General features: G+C 36.7%; 1 protein-coding gene and 1 long non-coding RNA gene across 7 annotated transcripts in view; one reads left to right on the top strand and one right to left on the bottom strand.

Annotated features, from left to right (window-relative positions):
* Positions 1 to 25,414, bottom strand: part of LOC145488976 (atrial natriuretic peptide receptor 1-like) — a 62,631-nt gene extending 37,217 nt beyond the window's left edge. For 2 of the 6 annotated variants that reach the window (XM_081467848.1, XM_081467847.1), the window contains exon 1: positions 1,539 to 3,809. The gene's annotated coding sequence lies outside the window, so the exon portion shown is untranslated. Of the gene's footprint in view, positions 1 to 1,538; positions 3,810 to 11,727; positions 12,725 to 21,265; positions 22,286 to 23,325 lie in introns of those variants that run through there. The other 4 variants (XM_081467843.1, XM_081467844.1, XM_081467845.1 and 1 more) reach the window with 4 other exon arrangements.
* Positions 1 to 26,760, top strand: part of LOC145488988 (uncharacterized) — a 145,802-nt gene that overhangs the window by 11,468 nt on the left and 107,574 nt on the right. The gene's annotated exons all lie outside the window — the stretch shown is intronic.

Below are 26,760 nucleotides of genomic sequence, written 5' to 3' on the forward strand. Positions count from 1 at the left end.
CAAGCAATGGTCGAGAACTAATTTATCTTGATAAGGTGCGGCTAGCAGTTTCGCATACTCACGAAACAAGTTTTAAAACCGAACGACATGTTCTAAAAAAGCTTTCTCCTTCTGCAAAAACAGAGAAAAGCAAAAAACCTTGGTCAAGTATTTAATGCATTTGTAGTTAGAATGTTTGTAGAGCAAACGCTATAGCTATTTTATATCAAAATACTCTCTGTGAAGTGGACGCGCAAATACAAAATGCATGCAATCCTAATCCAATTAACTATAGTGATTATTTGGAGTGAATTGTCGTCTCCTGAACATAGTCTGAGGCTTGTGTCGACAGAATTTAAGTTAACCATCAAATAGTGAAGAGGGGGATATTCAAACGACATAACTAATGTAACTTACATCACGAAAACTTATAATAATGAGTACTGAATTTTTACCCCTCAAAGATGAACGTCTAGAAAGAAGTGAGGTTAAAACTTGCAGTGACTTGGGGTTTTATACTAGCCTTTGACTAACCGCAAAATGTAAGTACATTTAAATTCTGTTACATAATCCAAAAAATACCGGAAGTAGTATTCGTGCAACAGCCAATGAATATTTGTGTAAATGAAAAAGCACAAAAGGAAAATAATAGGGCACTTAACTTGGCCTACGTGGAATGAATCTTACATACCACTTGAGATAACTGAATTAAGACGGGTTCTCATATCATACAGGACTGGATATTTTCGCGTGACGCTCATCGGAGGACTCAAAGAAAAGAAACTTCTACCCTATCTTGAGCGATCGTGGTCACATATTGAAAAGACATCGCTCGCTGTTACTCAAAGTTAATTACTGCTGTTGTGTAACAAAACCGTCAAACGCAACCAATAAAATGCTAACAAGTCGCGTTAGCAATTAATGACAAAAAATAAGATGTATAGCTAGCTACAATCACACTCGTACTACATCATTTTCAACAGGAAAGACGAAATGGAAACAAACAAACATTACTGAAACCAAGCTATTGTTTTAAGTGTCGAAGCGTGTCAATTAGAGCACATCGAGCACAATACGGTTGCACAAGATATTCAAAATAATGTTCAGATGCGTGATACAAACAGCCGCCGGTCTGCGGTCGCGAACGTTTGACCAGTTAATTACAATTTAGTTAAAGGTACAATAAACGTAAAGGTAAACTTGAAGGACTTAAGCTACATTGACAATACGAATTATGCAAGACTGAAGGGAAGCCCTCACAGAAACTGAAGCGTCGCTATGATTCTAAGGTTTCAGTTGACTATGCTACGAAAACGCATGGATTTTGAAGCAGTTTATAATAGGTTTTGCAGAGACGATTACTTTGTTAGTTCAGCGACGATTATATTGCGCAAAACAAGTTGGCCTGCTTAAAATGAAAAGCTAGTTAAATATGGCAAGAGCGCGCGTAAACAATGCGCAAAGAAAATCGAGTGTAATGGCATTCCGGGTCCATGACGCTTTAAAAAGTATATCGAATCTCATTTAAGAGATTTCACAGCAAGAAATAAGTAGAATACCTGCAAAAGGGCTGCGTTGTTACTTCATCTTTGAGTTTCCAGATTTTTGATGAAGGCCGTGGTCAGTTATTTGTCCTGATCTGTGCGGCAAGGAATCATGTTTGATCAATATTGACCGCTGCGATGTGCCCTAGGAAAGTGGTGCTAAGTCAACCGAAAGAAATGTCATCGGGAACATGAAAACTTATCATGAATTGGCCCTTGAAATCTGACGTCACAGAAATCTAAACTATTCATCATGCAAAGCTGTTCTTCTCGCATATTAGTGACAACAGTAATCTTTATTCGATTCTACAGTATCGACACAGTGGTTTGTTTTGGAGATAAATTCCTTTCATATCTACTCGGCTGAGCTAACTTCTCCCCAGCTGCGAACTCAAATGTCGCCATGATTGAATGCGCCCACACGGCTTTTTTTAAACTTTCAAGCAAAGTTCAAGCAAAGTCGGATATTTTTACTGACGAAAGTGTTACCTAATGAGTTTTGGAAGGAATTAAATGAAATTGATCGTGGAAAAAAAATGCCTTCAAACTTGCGGTGGCCATCTTGGGAGCCTCCTGAAAATGGCACATGATCAGCATGCAGCTGGGGCAATGGCGCTTGCATGCAAAGAAACATGCAAGTCTTTGCGCACACTCTTTCATCTTTAGATGTATGAAGATTTTAATGAAAGTGGAAAAATTACGTTCAGATTACTGCATTTTTTCACGTATAAATGCTTATGCATGGAAAAAAATCAGTGACGTTATTAATTAATTCCCTGTTGACTCAACTTAACTCTATACCCCGACGCTTACAGACTTCAGCAGTTCAAGAGAAGGCGTAGACGCTTACTGCACGCACGCTGTCATCTCAGAAGTACTCAGACTACAAACACCATGAACTTAAAGTTACTTTAAAGCTGCCTTATTGATTTAACTGAACACTAAACCACTAAAGCTACTAGTGCAAAACGCTTTCAAACTTAATCAACGGGCGCTTATGATTAGAAAGAGACTTTAAGTAATCGAACTATTACAGCAGTTTCCTTTATTGTCACATATTTAAGATCGCGGAATGAGATTACGATATTTTCAAACATCTCTGATGCGAACAAACTTTTTCAAACCGCTTACACACGAAAGAAATTAAATACCTGGAGGGCCCAAGATGATAATCAAAATTCTGATGCGAACAAACTGTTCAGACATCGCAAGAACACTAGAGTAACGTTTTCAAACGTTTCACACATAAAATAAAGGAAATACCAGGAAGTCCAATTGAAGATATTGATCAAAGATTCGATCTGATGCGAACAAACTGTTCGTGACATCGCAGAGTGCAAGAGTAAGCTTTTCAAACATTACGTATACATAAAAGTAATAGATAATGAATTGAATATGAATACTGATAGCAAGCTTTGCCAACAGTATTCATCTTCTGAGAATTGGTATTCAGTTCTGAGAATTGGACAGGGGTATAATACTGTAAGAGGGATTTTGCAATCTATATTTTGAACTTTGGAATCTTTTGTCGGGCCGACGGAACTGATCAAACTGTAGTACTGTGTAACTGAGCTGAGAGGTCATAGTTGAAAGCCGATAGTATTGGTTGATATTACAGAAACCGTTGTTAAAATAAGACAGGTTACCTAGCTACTGAGAGCAGTCTGTTTGCACAACAGCCCGGCGCTCCTTAAGTCAGGGCTTGGGTCAGACTTTCAGACTGAAATTCCATCAAAGGCGAAGTTTCAAAATTAAGAGTACGAGAATGAGTATGACAAGTGCTTTGTTAGTACTCAGACACTTAGTCACGGTACTTTTACCATGCACCCATGTCTGGTTGCCATATTGGGCCGCGCTCTTCAAAGCTAGTCCCAAGATTCAAGTTGATGGAAAGATTCAGTTTAAGGCGATGGTATTGCCTTGGATGAAAAATCAACTGATTATAATAAGCTCATGGTCATGGTTTATCATGCTTCGGCGACAATTTGGTTCAGTTGCAAAATACGCATCATCGGCTTAACAGAATCTTTATAAATTATTTACAAGTGCAATTTGGAAATGACGCACCGATGCCCTTCATATGTTAACAAAGTCGCATACAGTTCTCGTCAGTTAACACGGGTCGGAGTTCATTACCCTATTCTAATTGTTTCACCGATGAGAAAAACACATTTTGATACAAATCGAGTTTGTGCGGGTGAGATGAAAACAATGTCTGGGTAACATCATTCGATAGGCCTCCTTCTATTTGTTAATCCTCTGTCTAAAGGCTGAACGTCCCGAGAGTTTCATTGTTTCGTTGTTTCGTTCAGTTTCGTTGTTTCGTGATAATTTTTCACTTCTGTCTTGCAGATAAGAAACATAGTCACCACAGATGCCGTGCAAAAGCTATGCTCTATCATTTTAACCCTTAACATCAATAAGTAAAGAAACGATTGGAAAAAAAGAGTGGAAAGTCATTGCCACTTGGGTCATGGCTTTCGGAGTCACTCGGCGCTTTTAACTAAACAAATAAAAACTTAAAAGCCCACATCACTGAACATATATAAATTAGTAATTATCTTTCACAAAAGTTCTAGAACCGTTATTTATATTATTTTTACCCTAAACGTAATGCGTAGGATCTATAATGAGGTCAGAATGTTATCTTCTCCGTCTGCAATTGAAGAAATTTAGCTGAACTGGGTAATTTTCCTTACCAGTATGAAGCATTTTTGTATTTTGGTAAGTATTTGTATGTAGTTAAGCTTAATTACAAATTTGATTTTTATTTATTTGCTGATGATACTAATTTATTATACACATAGAAAGATCTAAACAAACTCGAAATTGACATCAATGAAGAATTTTCGAAATTGTGTGATTGGTTAGATATCAAGAAACTCAACCCAAGAAAATCTGACTTCGTTATCTTTTATCCTTGCCAGTATAAACTGGACTTCGAAGTTAGTCTACAAATATTCAATCTATCAGTAAAAATCCAAGCAGTTGATATCGCTCGAACGAAAAACAAATGTGAAATAACTAGGAGTTTTAATAGTCTCTCTTGAAAGCATCACATTGATTATATATCTCATTGAAAATAAGTAAAGGAATTTGTATTATGGCTAGACTTCGACATCTTGTACCATTTACTGCTCTTCTGAATATTTACCGCTTGTTATATTGATCGAACCGTAAATTTTTTGAGCTCTCATTGCCTGGTTACGTCCTCTTATTCGCCCCGAGCAGATTCATTCCTACTTTACATGGTTCTCAACAGTGGTAACCGTCCACGCCAAAAAGTCAAGAATAAACCATAGTCATTTTCCTTCGCTAGAATTTGTGTAAAGATAAGGAGTGGTATCCCCTTTTGTGTTTCAAGAAAAGCGCCCTTCAAACGTAAATTAAATCTCGTCTACTACCCTTTCTATTTCCATTATTTTATTTTGCTCACTTGCCTGACTACTTTTTGCCAACTATATTTTGTTACTTACTTCTGTTGATTTGTTTATTCACGTATCTATATGTTGAGTTATATGTTATATTTATCTATTTAATATCTAGGCAAGCACACAAACATGATAGTGACAGTCATTATCACTGTCACTGATATATTGTTTTTATTGATGTTTTGTTTTTGGAATAGCTAAAGATTTTCAATAAAACTATGTTCTGTGTAACATGCAGGTAATCTTACCTTCACTTAAAGGGGTAGTGGGCTCCTAGCTAATTAAGTTTTCAGTGCTTTTTAAATACACAGGAGCTAATTTCCAGGTATCAGTACAGCAGAGACGACAATAAGCACTTAATGACTGGCCCAAAGGAAACTGAGTTTTGTTTCCTGCGGGACCAGTCATTAAGTGTTTTGTTATACCTCCCAACTAAAAAATAGAGGAAAACTGCGAAGAAATCGTTTGCGTGACGCTGTGGCGTCTTTTTGGGGTGTGTAATTTTAGCGATTTCACAACAAAAACTCCCAGCGATCGGTTAAAATTGGTAGCCATACCTCACTGACAATACCTTATTTTTGTTAGGCTTTATAGAAAAAGAAGCAATTTATCAAAAATTGTCTCCTAAGCAATGAAGAACAGTTTATCATACAAAAAAGGTCATAATCTGTTTATAACTATTGAAATTTTTGCACGTCTCCATCCATTTTCGTTCCTTGTTTTCAGAAAATTTTACCATTTGTTTTCGTTTAGCGCAGAAATAGTATCTTTGAATGCTCACCTAATTACGGTAACTTGTCATTCTATCCTCTTTAGGTAACTTACTAAACGTTTTTAAATCGCCAAGATAGTAACCTAAACTGTATGTAGAGATTTTTCACTCACGTGGCCAGCAGCCATGCAATTTTTTTTTTTTTTTTACCTTCTTTTTTTTTCGGTCAGTTATTTCCGCGATTTCATAAAGAAACCTCTCAGTTATTCGCTAAAATTAGTAGCCACTGTGATGCTTTACTAACAATTCCTTATTTGTGATAAGCTTTATGGAAAAAAGGACCAACCTACATGTAAAGAACAGTTTATCAGATATCATCTGCTTATAACTAGTGAAAATTGTTGCACGTCTCGGTCCATTTTCGTTCCAGTTTTTCCTGGAATTTGAAACATTTTGTTTATGTTTAGCGCAGAAATCTTATACTCACTAAATTACCGTGACTCACCATCGTACCATCTTTAAGTAACTTAATTACTAAACGGTTTTTTATCGCCAGCATAAGTAATCTAAACTGTGTAGATATTTTTTTCACTCACGTTGCCAGAAGCCAAGCAAATTCATTGAAACAAAAGAAAGCGCAGTGTGATACCCACTTGGCCGCTGTTTCTTGGTTTTAGGACACTCTCGCTATCATGCACAGCGGCACTACTGTGGTGGCAAGCTCGAATGTTCCGCACAAATATTTCCATTCTAGATTCGTTTTTATACATAGTGGAGTGTCATTTCATATAGTGAGGGGGCGGGGCATTAATTCTAATAATAATTCTAATAAAAGTCCTCGCTTCTGGCCTGCCTTGAGGTTTTCTTAACTGACAATACGCGACAATAAAGTACGAAATTTTAAAATTTAAAGAAGCTAACATAGAAAAATAGAAAGAGAAAACCGGCAATGTAGCACACTACGCTGCACAGCAATGTTTCGTGCAACCTGAACGCCGTAGAGATATAGAAGTAAAAACAATTAGCTCACTATAGAGGGCAATAGAAATAATGGAAAGAGAAGGAGAAAAAATTACTTCGTGATGGCCAAACATTCAAGTCTGTCGACGACATCTCCAAGGTAGACGAGGGCCCATACAAATCCATGTCAAAAAGAAACGTTATGACGCGTATCGAAGTAGTCGTAAATTGCTACTTCTTTGGTGGAGTGCTCGGTCCGCTATAATGATCCGTTATAATTCGTGTTATTATCATCAATTTGTGGCAGTGTATTAAAGTTAGGGGAATTTACGTGAACGTTCGTAAACATACCTTGACGTGACGAGGTGACACGCTCTCAGTCAAGTAAGATTGAAGTACTTCTTACTCTACGCAGACGACAACTTGAAAACACAGAGAAAACAGGAAAGGGGAGATTCATTACAGAACATGTCAATTTAGCTTCAATTTTTGGACAGTCTGTGATATGTGAGCGGCATTACAATGATCTTTAATTGCTCAGTCTCCAAATTCATTATCTGATTGTGGAACTCTCTAAAAAGGGCCTTATCAATAATCTGCTTAAGATTAAGGAAACGCACCAAGCCCAAAATAGCATATAATTCTGTGGGACAGGAGGAAGACATTAAGACTCGTTTCCATCGTCAGTTTTAACTTGGCGGCGATTCAAGTGTTTTTTTGTTTCTTTTTTTGCTTCAGTTATTTCAGCGATTTCATAACGAAATCTCCCAGCTATGATTCTAGATTGTAGTACTTCACTAACAATAACTTATTTTTGTGATGCTTCATGAAAAAAGGAGCAAACAATCTATCATTTGTCGCCTGAACAATAAAGAACAGTTTTTCATATTGAAAAGGTCATCATCTGCTTATAACTGTTGAAAATTGTTACACGTCTCGGTCCATTTTTGTTCACTTTGTCTGGAATTTCTAACATTTGTTTTTGTTTAGCGTAGAAATCTTATTCTCACTAAATTACCGTTACTGGTCATCCTATATATCTTCGCCTTTAACTTTTATACATTGTGAAGTGTTGTCATATTTGAGTGAAAATACAGTTCTGAGATGGTATCAAAGATGGCGGGGGGTGGGGTTGGGGGTTGAGGACCATGATTCCAGTTCAAGAACGAATTGGAACAAAATTCACGAACTGCTTTTATCTTTAGTTTTATAAACGGACGACGTTTCTCTTTTAATTATTATAAATTTTTAGTTTTAAATTGGTATAGTCCTCAAAGTGTATAGAGAGAACGCTGACTACAGCAGTAGATATGCATTTTTCTTTTATCTAACACAAACCTCACATTCGTCTACTTGTAGGTATGTATTTATCCACCAAGCTCTAAAATCAAAGTGAAGGTGTTTGCTAGTCACTAGTTCACATGCAGCTAACACTACTAACAGACAGCCTGATGGGTTATGCAAATGTTTTATGCATTTATTTCTAAAGTGCTCTCTGAACCTGAGAGTCTTATGAAAGTAAGGCACATAGATTTAGCTTCTTGATACATAAGCTTTTAGTTTATGAAACTAAAATAATCTGTCACACTTTGCAGTGAGTTTTATACTTTGATAAAACAAAGCTCTCTGGCTAGCCAAGTCATTCTAAGGGCGCACTGAATTCAATCGCTATTATAATGAACATGATTATCAGAATTGCGGCCTAGCATTTGGTTATATCTGGAGAATCGATTTTCTAAAATAACCTGCACCGGTTAGTCGGAACATTTCAAACACGCATTCATAAAGGTCACATCGTAGGGCCCACAGACTTAGTTGTTGCGTTTTCTCTCGCTTGCTATTTGGTAAGTATTTCTTTTTCCATCAACGTTGCCAAAGACAGGCAGGCAAAACGTTCTTGCTGACCTTCATCTTCAATTTGAGCCACCACAATGTCAAAAAATTAGCCTGGAGGAGGTTACAGGATAAATAAGCCACTTTAATGTCGTTTGATTGTTTTTTGTTTTTCTTTACGTCGTGAAAAACCTAAGAACGGAATATTTTCAACACTGAGCGCGGTCAAAACAGAAATACTTCAGCAGCAATTGTCATTGGCTTCAACTACACATACTGTGACGAATAATAGCCTAAGTTATGCACTTGGAAACTGTGAACGCCCAAGGCAAAATATATCCCAGATTTCTTTTGGCAAGTGTTAAGACTGATAATTTAACGCATGATTTTCACCCAATAAAATGGCGTGGTAAAAAGCAATATTTACTTTTTTTGGTATAAACTAATAAATAAAATAATAACTAAACTTAAGGACGTGCTTACAAATAAAACTATTATTTAAATTTCAAATGCATTGCATATCTTGGAAATCCCAGCTGTTTCCTTCCTTTCCAAAGCAAAACAAAGATTTCGAGTTCTGCATAATGCGTTTCCGCCAATGTTGTTATTTGAATGTTCGTTTCTGGTTTATGTTTTAAGAAACAAGATTTCTTTCTCCTTTGCTTTCCAAAACCCTAGAAAAATGATCAACCGTTTGAAGTGTTTATTTGTTTTTTACCTATCTACCTTCAGTTTCACGTCCCCTGAGATGAACTGAGGAATAAAAAACTAAAAATTGACTAGGTTGAAAATATCAAACGGCCCATAGCGAAGTGTTATTCTTTGTAACAGCCTTTTAATTTTTTAATTAACCATTTAAAAGAAAAACCTTTTTCAAGAAAAAGCTTTATAAAAGTAAGCGGTAAAATTTGGTAGAATATTACACAGAAATAAAAAGTTTTAATGTCTGTTATAAACGATGCAAGGAAATTCAAATTTGATTTCTCTGCAATAAGTATAAGTCCCTGGAGAGAAAGTCATTCCAGAAAGCAGTTTCCTTTCTTCATTTGGCTTAATGGCTTTGAAATTACGCTATTTATATGGTTCATGCTCAGGCCTCAGTGTAAACCGCAGTATGCTAAGACATTTCTTTCTATAAATCATTGAAAACGCCATTCAAAAATATCCTAGTTAGTTAAGTTAGTCCCTGGAGAGAAAGTCTCTCGGTAAAATTTGGTAGAATATTACACAGAAATAAAAAGTTTTAATGTCTGTTATAAACGATGCAAGGAAATTCAAATTTGATTTCTCTGCAATAAGTATAAGTCCCTGGAGAGAAAGTCATTCCAGAAAGCAGTTTCCTTTCTTCATTTGGCTTAATGGCTTTGAAATTACGCTATTTATATGGTTCATGCTCAGGCCTCAGTGTAAACCGCAGTACGCTAAGACATTTCTTTCTATAAATCATTGAAAACGCCATTCAAAAATATCCTAGTTAGTCTTTCAAACAATGCTCTGAAACTTTTACAGACATATTTATTAACAATCCTTCAGGATACATGTGATTTATTTCACAACTCAACCACAAATAATTCACGGCCTATTAGAGAATAGCTGACTTTAGTTTACTCAGCCTCAATTCTGTTTCAGGGCTTTTAAGATGACGTTTGATCAGCTTGCTAAGAACTTTCCCAGTGGTATGTTCGAGGGCTTCCTTGTAGGTTCAGAACAAGTAAAACTGGCACGTCCCTGACACTTGAAAAAACATTGAATATTTCACAGGTTTTGCGACACCCGCCATCGCCTCACTTCCATAGATTATAGAGCGAATATGTTATCAGTTTATTCCTACTAGACTTATTAATTGTTCATGGTTTAGCCGAGAAAGGTGACCATGGATTTATTAGTTTCATTTGCAAGCCCCTATGACTTTGGCAGCCAACTATGAAGGAGTGTTTTGCTATAAACCTGAACCAGAAGCTTGTCATTAAGGCGTAGGTGGTTTTTAAAACGCCCGGATACCTATAGTGCACTAGGTTGATCGTTTGTTTGAATTGCTCGGTGCCTTAATCAAGGGAACAATGTTTTTCAGCCCTTCAACACCGATTAAATAAAATCAACCACAGAACCCTTTTCAAAGAAGCGACCTTATTAAATCTCCCAAGCGTGCAGGTGATTTTTCAAGATGGCCGAGCGTTTTGGCGTTCACAATGTACTTCTCCGTTGCTAAAATTTATTTTTAAATGTATCAACCGAGTTTAAAATTCCAAGACCTGAAGAAGTGCTCGGTAAAATGCTAAATAAAACATTTAAAAGAACATTTATGACAATACTCTTTGTTAAATAGCTTTAAAAGATGGTTAATTGGTCAGGAACGCAGAACCCATGGCATTGCTTTAATATTTTATACTGAGACGAACAACAAAAAGACATGCAAGGAAAATTTTCAAATCTATAGATTTTTGTTGGTAAAATTTAAATAATGAAAAATCTTCCCAAGAACCTTAACTCACAAACAATATGTGGCTTCACCTGGTCTTTTGATTTACATGGCGTATTTAAGATTTACGACGAAGTCATCAAAAACCATGGCGGTTGATAGACTGACCAAAAGCTTTCCTGTTTTCCAAGCCTACGAAAATTATCCTGCTCTCCCTCAAGCCTACGTGCATCTCGTGCAGCACGAACAAAACATTTAAACTGCGTGTTCTTAGACACAATGTATACTAATATGTCACTTTCTTTTGCTACTTGTGAGTCCCTTATCTTTCATAATATATGAGGGACGATTGTAATTGAAAGCGACAAAAAAAGATCCAAATTTGTCAGTTTTAATGCACCGCCGAGAAATTAAAAAAGATTGACTGACCAACCTGGCACATAGTGTTTGTAAAATGGCTCTAGTTTTGTTTCATTTTACCGAACGTGTCGGTAAGGATTTAATATTGTGAAAACAAAACGAGTGGCGTCGTCGTTCATTTTTATTTTCCTTTCCATAGGTTTCAGTGTAAAACTTGCATTCTAAAGTTAATTTTTTTTTTTTCATCTATGATGAAAGACAGGAAGACACTGCCGCTAAAAAGAGAATAGTGAATTTTTTTCAACCAGTTGAAATACTTTAGGCTGTGTACGTAGTGCGTTTCTGAGACAATTTCGCCACTTAAATCCGGCCGGTTGTGAGTGAACTTCCATAGACTAGAGAAGAATCGAACTAGCTAGCGTTTACGAGCTACTCAGCTGAAAATACAAACTAAATACGCTTTTTTTGTACAAATTTACACAGCCGTACCTTGAATGGAGTTTCGGCTTGAACACTGTTTCAGTTTGACCGTTTTGGTTACTATGAATGGGTTGGAGAAGGCGACGCGGAAGGGCTTGAAGTAAATTGCGAGTCTCTCATCTGGCACTCACAGTCGAGCTGCCGCAGAAGAAACTGTGTTTGCTTACAATTTTTCCATGTAATTATACAAGCAAAGCCAATTGTTTTCAAACTCCGGCGATGAAAAATCAAAACATGCCTTGTAGCCGGAAATTAAAGGGGCAGTGAATATCGAATTAAGGAGCGCTTAACGCTCGCATTGGACCACGCATTGCCTGTACACGCGCAACCAATCATGAACAATTCAAAACGTCTTCCCCTTGGGCCTTCACCTATTTTAAAAATAAAATGGAAATAACATAAATTTAGAAAATGAAAAAAGAAAACGCTTATTATTTTAAATATCCACGCCAGGTTAAATTTCTGATTTTTGCAATTTAAAGTCATTAGCAATTTCGTAATGTCATAGGAACGTATCTCGGAGAGGTGTCTAACTTCGACATTAACAGGATTGATGAAAGCCGCGCGAATTTGCCAGAGATAAACACATGTGGTCAAGGACATAATATAAAAACCTTGTCACTTGGCCTAGTATTTTTAATAATCTGTACGGAAATTAAACGCGGATAGAGTGCGAAAGAAAGCCGTCTTATTATGAGTGAAACAACACTGAGAGGAAACTTAGCGTCTTCATAAGCGGTTGGTTTACTTTGTTAGAGGTCAAACTTACTGATCTATCTGCAAATTAAAACCCAATGTTATTCCAAAATTGATCTTTTTGTTGAACTCATCCATGGAAAAACTAAAGGTCAATTTGTGCATAGTCACAAAAAAGAAGTGTAGAACCCGAACAGAAATAATCAAGGTCGTGAACTCGAAAGGATAATGTGAAAAAATAGTGTGACTTCAGGGTGGGAAGGGTCGGTCAAGAGTTTAACCTATTGACTCCTTCAATAGCAACCACCACCACCACCACCACCACCCCCCCCCCCCCCTTCCCCTTTCGACCCCTTTCCCTCCAGATTTCTCCACAGGACCTCATTTTGTAACAGAAAGATGTGTCTGCCTTCCATTCTCTTAAAAATTTTCCAATTTACTACTCACAATAATGCATGTAAATGACTTCGCCTTTTTTAAAACAAATTCAAAAAAAGTAGACAAAAGCAGAGACTTCGTTGTTTGGGAAAATAATGTTCCATTGTTTGAGTAAGTGTGTTTGCATTTAAAATCTATTTGTCAAACGCAAATACACTATGTCTGTATTTTACGTCTTGTCTCCGGGAATTTTTTATATATTCCGTGTTTTTGGTAGTACAATTTACTTAATATTGTCAAACTGTATTCTATTATGATTTGAGAATATTTAGGTGGAAAATAATAAGGTCAAACATCTACAAAGTGACTTTAATCTATAATACAGAGCGATATTTTGCTTTGGTGACATCAAACGTGTTTAACATGACGAACTAAAACCACAAGCAATACAATGGATTATAACCAAAAAGATACATTTCAAAGATTGATCAGTCGTTCGATCTGGCGGTAGTAAAGCCTTTGATCGGTGCATCGCTCGGTCGTATACTCGATTAAATGCTAATAATGCGAACTAGACCAAATTTGATTTTAAAAAGAAAACGTATGAGTGGTTAAAAATCGGCCGTATCTTTACTATCCGCATGATGCAACACTGATTCACAACAAAAATTTACAAATCGAGATTCAAATCAGGGGGGAAAAGATCGGGAAAGCAATAATTTGTTGCGTACAAATTGGCTTGAACGATTGAATCAACTAATCGGGAAGACAGACTAGGTGTAAATTAGCCTTGGCAAATTAGTGTCCCCACCTTTATAATGAACTGGTAGAATCACACCATAAGCGGCCAAGCGCATGCTCACGAAGAAGTTGCCACAAAATCTGAGAGCCAAAAATAAAAAACATTAACAAAACTTTTCGGGAAGACTTCTTACCAGTCTTATGAGGCCAAGGAAGCAAGCCTCAAAGCATTCGAATCATCTAAACCGTGGACAGCTTTGCACCATAAGTTTTTTTTTTTTTTTTTTTCCTTCGTTATTATGTGCTTCTTTGGGTCCAACGGGCAATTAATGCACGTGTATTAAACGGTTGTGAAGCACAAGTGTTCAAGCCGGAGAACGTGAAATTGAAATCTAAATATAAAATAATTACACCGAAGATTCTCACTTGGCGCAGTTTCCTCTCATCTCAATTTTTTTTTTTTTTTCTGTCCTTTAACTATGTATACAGTTCTTTTTTCTTTAAGCATGTCGCATTCATTGCTAACTCGTGGGAATTAAAAGTGTTATCTGTTAATTTAGAGTTTCACAAAAGTTAACAAAGTGAACAATAGAAACAAAAAAAATTACCATGACAATCTTAGTTTACCCACCTTAGTTTATCCATCAGATCCAATTAATATTTATATTGGTAAAAAAAAAGTATCGATATATCATGAAATCGATAAGATATAGTCTCTCTTAGAAACATTACCACGCCTTATCGCACGAAGGAATTTTCCTTTTATCGCATGGAAATAACAATTTATTCTTGGTAAAGAAATTATTATTAATTTCAAAAGAAATTGTTATTCTGCGTTGGCGGGCAAGTGGAAACATTTAGCTCTTTACTCTATCCTTGGGTGACTACTCGACACGCACTTGGATAGACAGAACTCACAATTACGAGTTGCTGATGTTTAGAGCTGTTGCATCATAGAAACATTACAGGTTTAATGAAAGTAGTAGTTTAATTTCTTTGCGGTTAAATTCTATCATAACAAAAAATAACAAGTTAGATACTACAAACTAAAGCGGGTGTGTGTGGTTCAATCGGATTACTAAAAGTTTCACCAAACTTGAACAATTTCTTCACGATATCCATTTTATCAAATCCACTTGATTTTTTTTAAGTGAACCAAATTTATTCTTAGGGCTGTGATTACTTTTAGCTGGGTCTCTTTTCCCAGTTTCAAATAAATAATCACCCAGGCGATGTGAATGTGTATGGAATAATATTCCCTAGTAGTTGACAATTTTCTGGATACCGTTATCTGTTTGCTTAATAAATCACACTGTTATTTATTTTTCATTGTCTAGACTTGGTGGAAAGTCAGAATCGAAATAAAAAGTGAAAAAAGAAAACTTTAAAGAAAAAAACTCGACTCTACCGAGGATATTATTTTAACAAAAAAATTGCACGTAGAGGAATATTGAAATTTATCAGTCATGATCGCTTTAAAATATTCTCTATCATTTCGAAAGAATTTCTTAATCGAAGAAGCACGATTCGGTATTATAGAAAAAAAATCAGCAAGATAAAAACTGATTCAGTCTCGCAGATGATCAGCTTAATAAACATTATTACGGGGCCGCTCCGAAAAACAAAAACATAACTAGCCTTTTGCATGCATGTGTTTCCGTTTTTGGTGGAATGACCTGGGAAGTAAAACGCTGTGTAGAGTTGCACGATCAGATGGTTTGTTGTTTATTTTTCTCACAGTTTGAGTGCCCGGAAACTAGACTGTATTAAAATACGGTTTGGACTCAGTGCAAAGTTTGCGCGCACCTTACCATACCCTCTCGGAAAATTTGTCTCAACCATTACCCTGAAAGTGACAGAACAGGTCTCTTACCCTTGTAATAGTAAATTATCAGCTGTATTTTTCAGGAACAGCAGCTTATTTTCAATATTACCGAATATAATATTGATATTTTTTAAAAATTTTGATATGGTGCAAGTCAACAGGGTAACTGTTCTTCTCGTTGCTTTTCCATTAGTCATTTCCAAGGACTGAATTTTTCTGAGATTCGCCTGCTTATGAAACCTGTTGTTACCGTGCTCATTTTGTGTCCGCTATGAATGTCATTATACCTAAAGAAAAACTAAGGAAGTTTTCTTTCGACTTAATATATGCCAATTAAATGTGTGAAGTTGAGATTTTAACGAGAGAAATTCAGTTCTTCATTAAGAAATTACTAGACCTTAGCATTAATTTATCCAAATGAATACAAAGTACCGATCGAATTCAAAACTATATATTGTCATGTGCTGCTAAATTAGTCTTTCCCACGGCTTTTAACGGAGTTTCATATCATAATTAACAGCGTTTTAGCAGCAAAATGTGAATTAACAAATAAAATACAACTTTCAACTCACTTTCTCAATAATTGTCCATAAGGGTATGTGGCTTTTGGTTCTATTCCACAGAAATCACTCACCAGAAAATGCAACAGGAGTTGCACACACTGTAAGAACTCTAACCATGATGCCATGCAATGTTTCGTGTTGAAGGCGGTTTGTTAAACGCGGGCAAAACACGATTATCATGCACAAGAGACAGTCTGTTAGCTCAGCTTAACTTGATGGAGCCTTGAGTGCCCATGCAAGTATCCGTAAATAGACATGTGTCGGTTTCATTAAACATGCTCGGTTTAATTTAAAAAATGGGTTTAAAAAGCGACTTCATTTTTCATGATAGGGTTGTTTTTTAATAATGTCTACACTTCAGTCTATTTGATTGCTAGCGACATGTTTTTATTCTTCCGATAACCATAAGTTTCTTTCTATGTATAGGTTAAGTCTGTGTCGGGCCAAATAGTTCATACAGCCGGAGGTTTCCCGATTTTTGTAGCATTAATATGAAGGGACTAGGAGTAAATTTACTCCCTCCACTCCGTGTAGGATGCAGGGATGCAGGGTTACTCCTAGTGGCTTCATGCTGCTGAAATCAGGATAGGCACCGGACTGATAGGGGACTGGGCTCGACTTAATCTTTACCTTTATGACAAGGAACGTCACGCAATATCTGATAGTGACCACATATTAACAGGACTGGTCATTGAGATGAGCTATTGCTATAACGTTACTGAATGGATAGTTGAAAACCAAGAACACTAACAGGCTTGTTTGGTACTATCTAAAGCGTTCATTTTCTGTGGAAAGGAAATCATTTTGTCGTTCAATGCATTATCGTCTTCCATGTCCCTCCTTTTGTTTTTTTTCCTTTTTAGCGTCACAATTTTTCTAAAGCAAACGTTTAAGAGCAAATCATATCGTTACACTTTGTTATGACTCACCGAACCCCTCGCCGCAATGGCATTAGCTACGCGCTTGCTATGTTCAGTATTTTCAGTTCTGCATGCATCTAGGATAGATCGTGCTCGACAGGGTTTTACAGACCTTTGCACCATTCTCTACTTCGTGAAGAGCAGTGGACATTATCAGCCGACATACCAGCCGCCGGAAGGAGTTTATTTACTAAATATCTCCCACAACCGGTAAAAAAGATATTAAATGGATCTTTCTTCTCTGTATTCCCATTGTGTAATGTAAAGCTAGTTTGCATACGACTGTCTAGGTGGCTGGCCCTCTGATCGTCTCAGATTCCGCCCACACTACGCCGAAGAAATTTGAAAACGCAGCAATCACCGGTCATTTTGGATTTGTGTTTGAGAAAACTCGGACAGGGAAATCACGTGATTATCGTGACGTCATCGTTTTCGAAAAGCTCTGTTTTCAAAATGTTTTCCGCCTACTCTAAAATGCAATCCCAGCGTTTACAAATCCCTCCGGTTTGAAGATCGTATTCGAAATGCCCCGTTTTCGTGACAATTAAGTTTGGAAGATATAGGCCTAACCGTAGAAATAAAGCTGCGTTTTCAAATTTCTCCGCAGTAACCAATCTTCTCAGAAACAAAGACTACCCTCATCCGCACCAGAGACCGATGACATTTTGGCGATAGAATAAGAATCAATTTTAGAATAACCCAAGGCATTCTGGCGTAGACATAGTACGTCTCGACCGTCCCAATCGCGTAGGAGCATATAGTATTCGTTGTTCTCGTCCAGTTAGAAATTAAAGCTATTCAAGTAAAAGCAGCAGTTCTAGTTGAGTGGGTCGTCTGATAGAGTTTCAGTATACAGTGTCTAAATAACCTGATCGTTTAGATCGACCATCGGAACGATTACGTAGAAATGATTTTCAGCAAGAGTTTCATACAATAAAGTAGTTATGTAATACAGCAGTTGTGCAAAAATACTGAAGGATCGCAGCCAGTATGGATCATAGCAAAAAACCTAAGAGAAAATCTCTCTGGTCATGCTAGCGAACAGTATTTAAAAATACAGCCGGCCTTTCCACCATCCAAGCTACATGGTAAAAAGGCGGTGAAAGGGAATTTGAAATACAGCTGCGATAAATGGAAATAAATAGACCAAAATTTCCTTACTTGGCAGTAGAGGAGTATTCTAAAAATCGATCACCAGCCAACAGTCGGATCTGCGCGAATACCAAGTTAACTACTAGTGTTAGACCAATTTATCAGTCAGACAGCTACTGGTGTCAGACCAACGATCAGCCAGATAATTTCCCCGGGCTTTTCAAGACTAGCTAAGACTGGCCCTCGTAGTAAACAACAAATATTTGGTTGCTAATTATTGGACTCGACCCAAGAACATTGGCGGAAAGATTGTGCAATCAGCGCACAAGAATTCGATGACGAACTTTTGTGATAAATACTGAATTGTTTCAATATCCAATCAGGTAGTGCCAAAGAAGCCATTCCGTGACACAGGCAGTGACGTCATTATACCGTATATTTTATTTTATTTTATTTTTCTGATTAAGTTTACGGAAAATTTGTTGTAATCAATGAAATTATAGCGACGAAAAGTAAGAATAACACTTTCTGTTCCTACATGATCAAAACATTTTCGTATGTTTCAGTAAGCCCAGCAATGACGTGAATTTTAACCAGCTACCCTTAAACAATCGCATAAATTTTCCGACCGCTCACGCGTTGAAGACATTTGGTCAGTGAACAATGATCGTCGGCTGAATAAAAATCCTTGAATTCTTCATTGTTTGATTTTGTGCTTCATGCAGACTTTCCTGGTGGTATTTGTCAACGTTTTGCTCGAGATTTAGACTAACATTGAGCAAATACATCGCTTATGTTTATCAGTTTGTTATTATTATTATTATCATTATTATTATTTTTATTATTATCATTATTATTATTATTAAATCAGTGGTTTTGGATTGGTTAACTCGAAACTTTTGTGATAAATACTTAATTTTTTGGAAATTTGAAATATATCGCGCAAGAAAAACACTCTTCGAGTATGAAACCCCCACACATTACTTTCAGCAAATTTTCGGTTAAAAGCCGCTGTCAAAGTTATTGATGGATCGAATTATACACCTACTTTTGTTGTATACCAAATACAAAAACATTTGGGGGCACTTGTTCGACTCCAACCGCGAAAAATCAGTTGATCGTTTAGGTAGTCAATCTAGTCACAATGGCGGGAAAATGTCGCTACCCAGATCAGTCGGTGAATCACCACCATAGACTGACTGACTTAGGGAGCGAGTGAATTATTTCTTCTCCAACTAACTGCCAAAAATTCCTTTAGCTACGCTATCACTCGTTAAAAAGGTGGGTCAAATATGAATAATGCAGAAATCGGTCTTTTTATTTTAAACACGAGAGACCACGTAAAGAAAATACTGATTAAAGGCACTTGAGGACAATCCACCGTAGGAAAAAAGATCGCGGCTGTACATTTTACCACAATGCCCTGCGAAACTAACAGAAAGAAAGCCAAATTTTTACAATATTTGTCCTTGTACGAAGGATATTAAGTAGCCAAGGTTTGAAGATTTTACAACGTTTCTGTACGTTTTTATGAGCGTTGTTAAGGTTTTCGTGCGCTAAGAACTAGGGGTAAATGTACCGGTCACCATCTTTTTTCCTTCGGAGAATTACGCTTACTATAGTGAAAAACCCCAGACAAAGTGACTGGTTAAGGGGGGGTGGGGGAGTGGAGGTATTGAGTGAAAATGAAATCGCGGTATCCACTTTTCGGGGTGCGGGGAAAATTACAGCTGTTTGAATAGGGGAGGAGAGGTAGGAGTCGAATGTTATGAGCTTGTTTCATGAGCTTCCTACTCATGATCGATGCTTTTTTCAACATGACATTGTCTCCGTCTTGTTAGCATTATCAGAAGTAGGAACTTTTCAATTCTAAGTACGCCGTAAAACCTACTCATTATGATTGTTAGCCAGACTTTGAATAAGTAAAATATGGAAATGAAGTTATATTTGCACTGAATAATATTTGCGCACATCGGTAGCAATTACCCGGACATGTGGACAGACTTCTTGACGCATGCGTAATCAGCAAGTTGGTCGCCAAATTAGGAAAGTTGCAATTATACATATCTCTCGTGCTATTTTACAAAATTGGAATTTCAAGAAAAATAGTTCTCGAAAGGCCGAAGTTTTTGAAATGTTGATCAGCGATCCAATTCTCCTCTGTGAGTTCTTTTCATTATTCTGCAGTTTGCCCACGTGTATCGCACTGTTCTTTTGACATCTACTTCTACACATGAAAATCAGTTTTTTCGAGGCAGGCATCAAAATCTCGAAGTGCTGAAAATGCCAGCAAAAGCGTCAACAACTGAACATTTTAAATGTATGGAAAAAAAATACTTGGATCAGATTGAGCAAATTGCGAGGATTATCAAGGACGAGGCCTATGTTATCAACCGAAAATCATGACAATAGAACATCGCAAATTATCAATTTTGTGACTCAAGTGAGTTTTTGCTTTCCGTTTGAAAATAAGCTGCCTCGGGCAACAATCACTCATTCTAAAATGCAAAACGCCCCAGAAAGAGGGAAGGAAGATTTAGTTGATAGCTTGTCTTCGCTAAGACGGATTTTACTTAAACGTTCGTGAGTTTAAGATTTACCGACGTCCCTTGCATGACAGAAACTGTAGCAGAAAAAAAGGTAGTTTCCGGACAGAGTACACAAAACGTGCAGACTTAAGACGAAGACAACAGAAACGTTGACAGACTGTTGAAACTATTTTTGTCTTTCTCATTTGCGAACTCGTTTTAAGTAAACAATGTTTGCCAAACATGAAGCCTTTACATTAGCGACGTCATTTATGCCAACTTGACCCCTCCCCATTTGAGACAGAATTTCGCGCGAGACTAAAATGTTTCTTCCGTACTGCGAACTTGTCGCTTCGCGCAATGGCAAATTTTAAGCCTGTTTATTTCATTTCTTAAGTACACGTTAGCTCCAACTACCTTAGCCTTATGAAGCTCAGTGTCTGCCTAGTCGAGTTTTTGCATAGTAAACACAGACAGCAAACTAGCCAGCCTAAATTCAGCGGAATATGAACAAATCATACATGACATAATTAAAAGTCTCTAAACGAATACACTCAATCTTTGGATTTCGCTCGGGAAAAATCGGACTTTGTTTAAAATATGTGAAAATGGTAGACGAATTCGCATCGATCTCTCAGGAAATTGCGTTTCCCACTTGAACAGAAGTCTTTAGCCTTGCGCTGATATTAATTGCTTCGCGAGGGATTCATTCGATGCGAAATTGTCCCCCTTTGTCTAAACACCTCATTCGTGTAGCCTGACTTGAACAGAAGAATAAAAGATATAAACTAATGACTTACGTACCCATTCTCTGTGTGTTTCGGATTATTTTTGACGTGAACAACTCCGGAGCTCTTTTCTTGACAAGGGCTTATTAAAACTCAACCCAAATCCTTTGCGAATTCGATTCTGCGAAGCAGGTGCGCGGAGCGGATGTCGATGATAACAGAAGTTGAATCTACACTTCTTAATCACTTAGTTGCGATGTCAAGATACTTTGATTAAACGGCCACGCAAAAGCATTCTCAAGTGCTTCTAAAATCTTTACAAATGACAGCGCGCTCAGTCATAACAGGGTGCTGAAGGGCTAGACACAAAACGACTCAACTACAGCACGAGAGATCATTGAGATCGCGTAGTTCCTATTGAACTGATTTAGAAGCACTCGAGGGCTCTCTCTTTAATGGAGTATGACCCGAGGTAAGGAAATTTTCAATCTATCAACCTTAACGTTAAAGGCGGGGACTACCGAACTAAGGATTTATCACAAGATTTATGTCCCTGATTGTGGATAAAGATAGAAAAATTGCTGTACGCTATCGAATTAGATTGTAAACATCCTTTTCTCTTGTCTTGTCTTTTTATTTAAGTTAAAGAAGCTGTTCGTGCTTTTAAGGCTTTTAATAACTCGTTTCATAAAGTTCAAAATATTTTGGCTATTCCAATCTTTCTGGTCAGTGATTTAAAACGCACAGTTTCACGCACGATAACTTTTTCCGAGAAGAAACAAATGTAAGAAAAGGCAACTAAGCTGACAAAAACTACAACAAAACCTCGTTTCATTGACTGACATGTGGAGGAGTGTTAAAATATTTACTCCACCGTGGACTTCTTAGTCTACAAATGACACTGCATCATTATCAGTTGTATCTTCACCCACGGGGAAAACCTAAAATAACTTCGTATAAACTTCAAATAATAACTAGTAAACGCCCTCCCGTGTGTTAACGCTGACGCACGGGTCCAATATAAGGTTTATATTTCCTTCAAAGTTTTGAGAACAAACGAATAGAAATAAAAAAAAAGAAAACATTCACTTGACACTTCAGAAAAGCGCAACGTTCTCAAAGGAAAACTGATTAAGTAAAAAATATTGAGAATGTGAGAAAATTTTAAAACTGTTTATGCTACAGTTTCTATTTTTTTAATTTTTAACTTTATTTATGTATTTGCTTTCCTGCCTGTTACACGTTTTGTAGTTAAAAAAATGGTCTCACTCGAAGTCTCCAGAGTGATAAAAGAGACGTTTCACGCCTCCAGTCCTATAATTAGTTTGTTTTTTTTTTTTTCATTCTTTCTCTCTTTCTTTTTTTAACCGGAGTGGACTGGGAAAGAGACTGACAATTCACGCGATCACATGCCAAAAAATCAAAACAAAACAAAATACACAAACTCCAAATAAACGAATTAGGCGTCCTAATGACAACACAAAGAACAAATTGAGAGAAGCGTCTTCACCTGTATCACGTGATTATTTTCTTGTGCTTTATGATTGTCAGTTATTGTGTTTTTCTTTTTCTTTTTTTTTTTTCTTTTTTTTTTCATGGAAGTCTTCTGAAAATCTGAACACACCGCTTTATTTGCAGGACTTACTAAGATTTTCCATTATCGACCGCTGTAGTGAAGTCAAACACTCAGAACAAATTCGAACGAGTGTTGAGGCCAAGGACCCGGTAATGTGTTGCATACTTACGGCGAGACGAAAGTCTAGAATATGCGGAAACAGCACGAACGAACGTCATTTTTAACGCTTAAAACGAGTTGATAACTTTGCAATTTAATAGCTTTGCTCTGTTTCGTTGTGATTTGATTTTTGTGACAAATTGCCTCGGCGCCGGCTGTCGCTTTGTTTTGTAAGGAGGTTTCATTTTTAAAATCCAAATCAAAGAACACAAGAAGAAAAGCTCTCAAATTAATTGCTTATCACTTTTCTATTTGCATGTTATATCAATGCTTCTGGGAAATTTAAAATTAAAGAAAGAAAACACATTCATTAATTTTCGACGATTTCCTTCTAACCATAACAAATATCCTGACTCGAGGTTATTGCATGACAGGAAAAAATACGTAAATTTATTTCATACCTTTAGCGTATCTTGATTCGCTGATCTGTTGTCTGTGCTTTGACTCACTAATTTACTTGCAATTTCAGGGCATCTCCGAAGATAAAAGAAAACAGATATAGACCTACAGAACGTATCATCGTTTCACCCCGCGAGATTTCACACGCAGGACCAGTATGAACATCTCATAAGTATTTGTTTCTTAATGTACCAACGCCCTTAGCTGTTTCGATCCACGCCATGTCGAAGCCCAAATAAAAAGACAGCTGGTGAATAATCCTACAGCAAAACTCAGTTGAATGCAATAATAATACTAACTAGCTAAATATTCGTGGGAAAGACCAGATACTGTTATTTAGAAAATGTCATGTCTTGATTTACATAAACCGCCGCGGACAATCGACCACATCGACAAATGGATGTAATACGATAATTGTTGTACGTTCCATGCATAAGATATTTTGCCGTATAATAAACGACGCAAATTTCCAGCACGTTTCTAGAGACGATGTTTATATATTTTTTTATAAACATCTTTTCATTTCTGCTTTATTTAGAGAATCAAACAAATCGTGCTGTAAAACTAAAAGCGTTGCGATTACTAAAATCGATCTAACTGAATATTTTATGTCGCACATTGCCTCAGGCGGCCTCTAACAGTACCACCTATTGATAACTCATAAAGCTGCGAGTGTATTCGCGACTTGAAATCATGTTTTATGGAAAATAAAGCCACTCCATCAAGAAACTCCATCAAGCTAGATTGCTATCTCATAAAAGAAAGGAATCAATGTTAATTTATATAGTTGTCACGAAATCTCACTGCAAATGGCTTTTGTAAAAAGCTTGAAAGTAAAATTAAAACAGCATCATAGATTACATGTAAAACTATCAAATAGGTGATATCACGCCATATTTGACTATCGGTACATCATGAAGGTGCCCTTACTTCTGCATGTGACAAAAACTTGAAGAAAATGCATTTAAAATATCCCACTCCACTCGCTTCTTATTTTGTCGATCTATCAGATCGAAGACTTTAACTTAGATTTTTGTGCGGGAAGGTTATAGGCCTTGTAGTGAAATGTTCTCTTGACTGTCAACAATAACAACAATATATCAACAACAATCTCCAATATGCTACATAGGGGAGATTTCACGGGAAGTGTTCGAAATATACTGAGTACAATGCCTTAAAATCGATTAATACTTACAAGTCGTAAATTTCATGCCTTTTTTGAAACGACCGACAGACATATATGCACCACCGCTCAAGGCTCAAGCTACATCCTGAGAAAACAACTGAGACCGCGATTATAGTCCTCTTAGTCAGCGGTGTTGCTGAGCAACATACTGTCCTTGGCCTGCATATTTTACTTCAAGGTGGAAGTTTAGTACTGATATATTCACGTCGATTTTGTAAAGATCAATAACAGTTCCGATTTAAGGGTCAGTTTGGAAATAGCAGGCGCAGTTTGTCCGTAGACGGACTGGACACTAGTCAGCCAAAAGCCAAAAGCTCGGGAATCCGCATGCAACTTTGATTCATGGATCAGAAAAAAAAAAATGTTTGGGTCAGATCTGATGATGTCTTTCTGTTTACCTTCGGTCGACTGACACTTTCGATCCTTTTTAGCAAGAGCGCTCGATGTTAGTTGGATAACTTGCCTCGGTACAGTACTCCTAATATTTCTATGCAAACACTGATATTCACCATATCAAAACCTACCAAAACTATTTGCCAGAAATGGAGAACTTCGCGATAGCTGGTACTAGTGCTAAAAACATTATTAAATTCTGGAGGTAATAATTGACGTATTTGCGTTTGATTTAAAAGATGGACATAACATTTGATAAGCAGTGTGCATGACAACCGTCATCACCGACATTTGTTCGACAAATATCTGTCGTCGAAGTCAATTTCATATCTGTCATCGAAGTAAAAAGAAATTGACATATGCTAAACAACAAGTTTTCCTTTTCGATCAAGCAAATTTAAAAGAAAACTCAGCTTATTTGTGCATTAGGCGCTAAATGTTAGCTATCTACTCGTATAAAATGAACTCCCTAGTAAACCAACGTTTCAAAATAATTGTGGCTCGCGCCCTGATCTAACGGAATATGTACGATTAATACTTAAATATGCTTAAATATGTACGAAAATTCACTTATAGAGTTACATTTGTACGATATTTTCGGGCTGTCATACCACAAAAGTTTATTAAAAAGTATTATAATATGTTAAAATGCGTATGTTTTTCACTTCAGTTTTTTAATTCAGCCTCTACGACTTTTCTCGACGATAGACAGTGGATTTAGTTGATACAACTGATCTGATCTTATAAAGATACGAAAAATTCGTAGTTGATTTCTCTTTCTCGACCAAGATTACAGGTATATTTGTAGATATTTTTTCGAAATTTGGACTCGCTCGACTTATATGTCCTTAATTATCTTTTCCAGCTGTCTTCGCTTCTCGAGAAATAAACATAACTTTGTAGATATGTAAGCGGGAACAACGACCAAGAGCGAGCGAACTCTGTCATGATCGAGACCGTTACAAAATTGTTTTTATAAACGTTCCATGCGTCTTAAAAGGTTTTGGAAATATTGCTGCGGCAAAAAACATCCGGAAAGAGACAAATTAGCAAAATTTAAAATTCTTTGAAACACGAATTGATCTCACCTCGTTATCTGCGACAACGTCAGCACAAGATTACAGTCAAGGTTCATTCGAAACATTTGTTGTCGGAATTCCGGCAGAGTGAGAAAGTAAAATTGTAAACAACGGGTCTCTTCGCTAAATTAATATTTATTACCTCCCACTGACGTAAAACTCTGCGATGAAAATAGCCAAGAAAGGAAGTTGTTTTGGTTTCTTTCTGTTTTGACGAGTAACGTAAAAACTCGCTTGAATCATTCACCATAATCTTTGCATAAAACCTCATACTTTTCTTTTCTTTCTGCTACTGTTATTATTATTGTTTTGAAATACGGTTTTTTTGACTCGAAAATGTTTCTTCATGTTTTGTCGCCCGCGCTTTCATTTTGGTGACATTAAAAAATTTTCAGTGTTCGGTTTGTTTTAGCTCATAGTAATTTTAAGATTATGTCTAAATTTTCGACAGTTAACAGGACTGAATCGAGTTTCTTCGGTTCCTCACTAGAATTTAACAGATCATATTCTCTCTTAGAGGAACTAATAATAAAAAGCCTGATAAAAATATCGCTAAAAGTCCAATGGAAATAATATGAAATTGTTTTTTTTTTTTTTTTACCGTTGAACAAAGATGCCAGCACGAGCTACTTTTATTCCTTAAATTGTTGTATTCTCCTCTTTTTCAGAATTTGAAATAGAAAACGCAAAACGTGGCTAACAAACACCATGCTAAAAGTTTGTAACCGAAGTCGTGGATGAAATGGTAACTTCTAAGAAAAGCAATACTCTCATATTTT

The sequence above is a fragment of the Orbicella franksi genome, chromosome 6 (genome assembly GCF_964199315.1).
Source record: "Orbicella franksi chromosome 6, jaOrbFran1.1, whole genome shotgun sequence".
NCBI classification, from domain to species: Eukaryota; Metazoa; Cnidaria; class Anthozoa; order Scleractinia; family Merulinidae; genus Orbicella; species Orbicella franksi.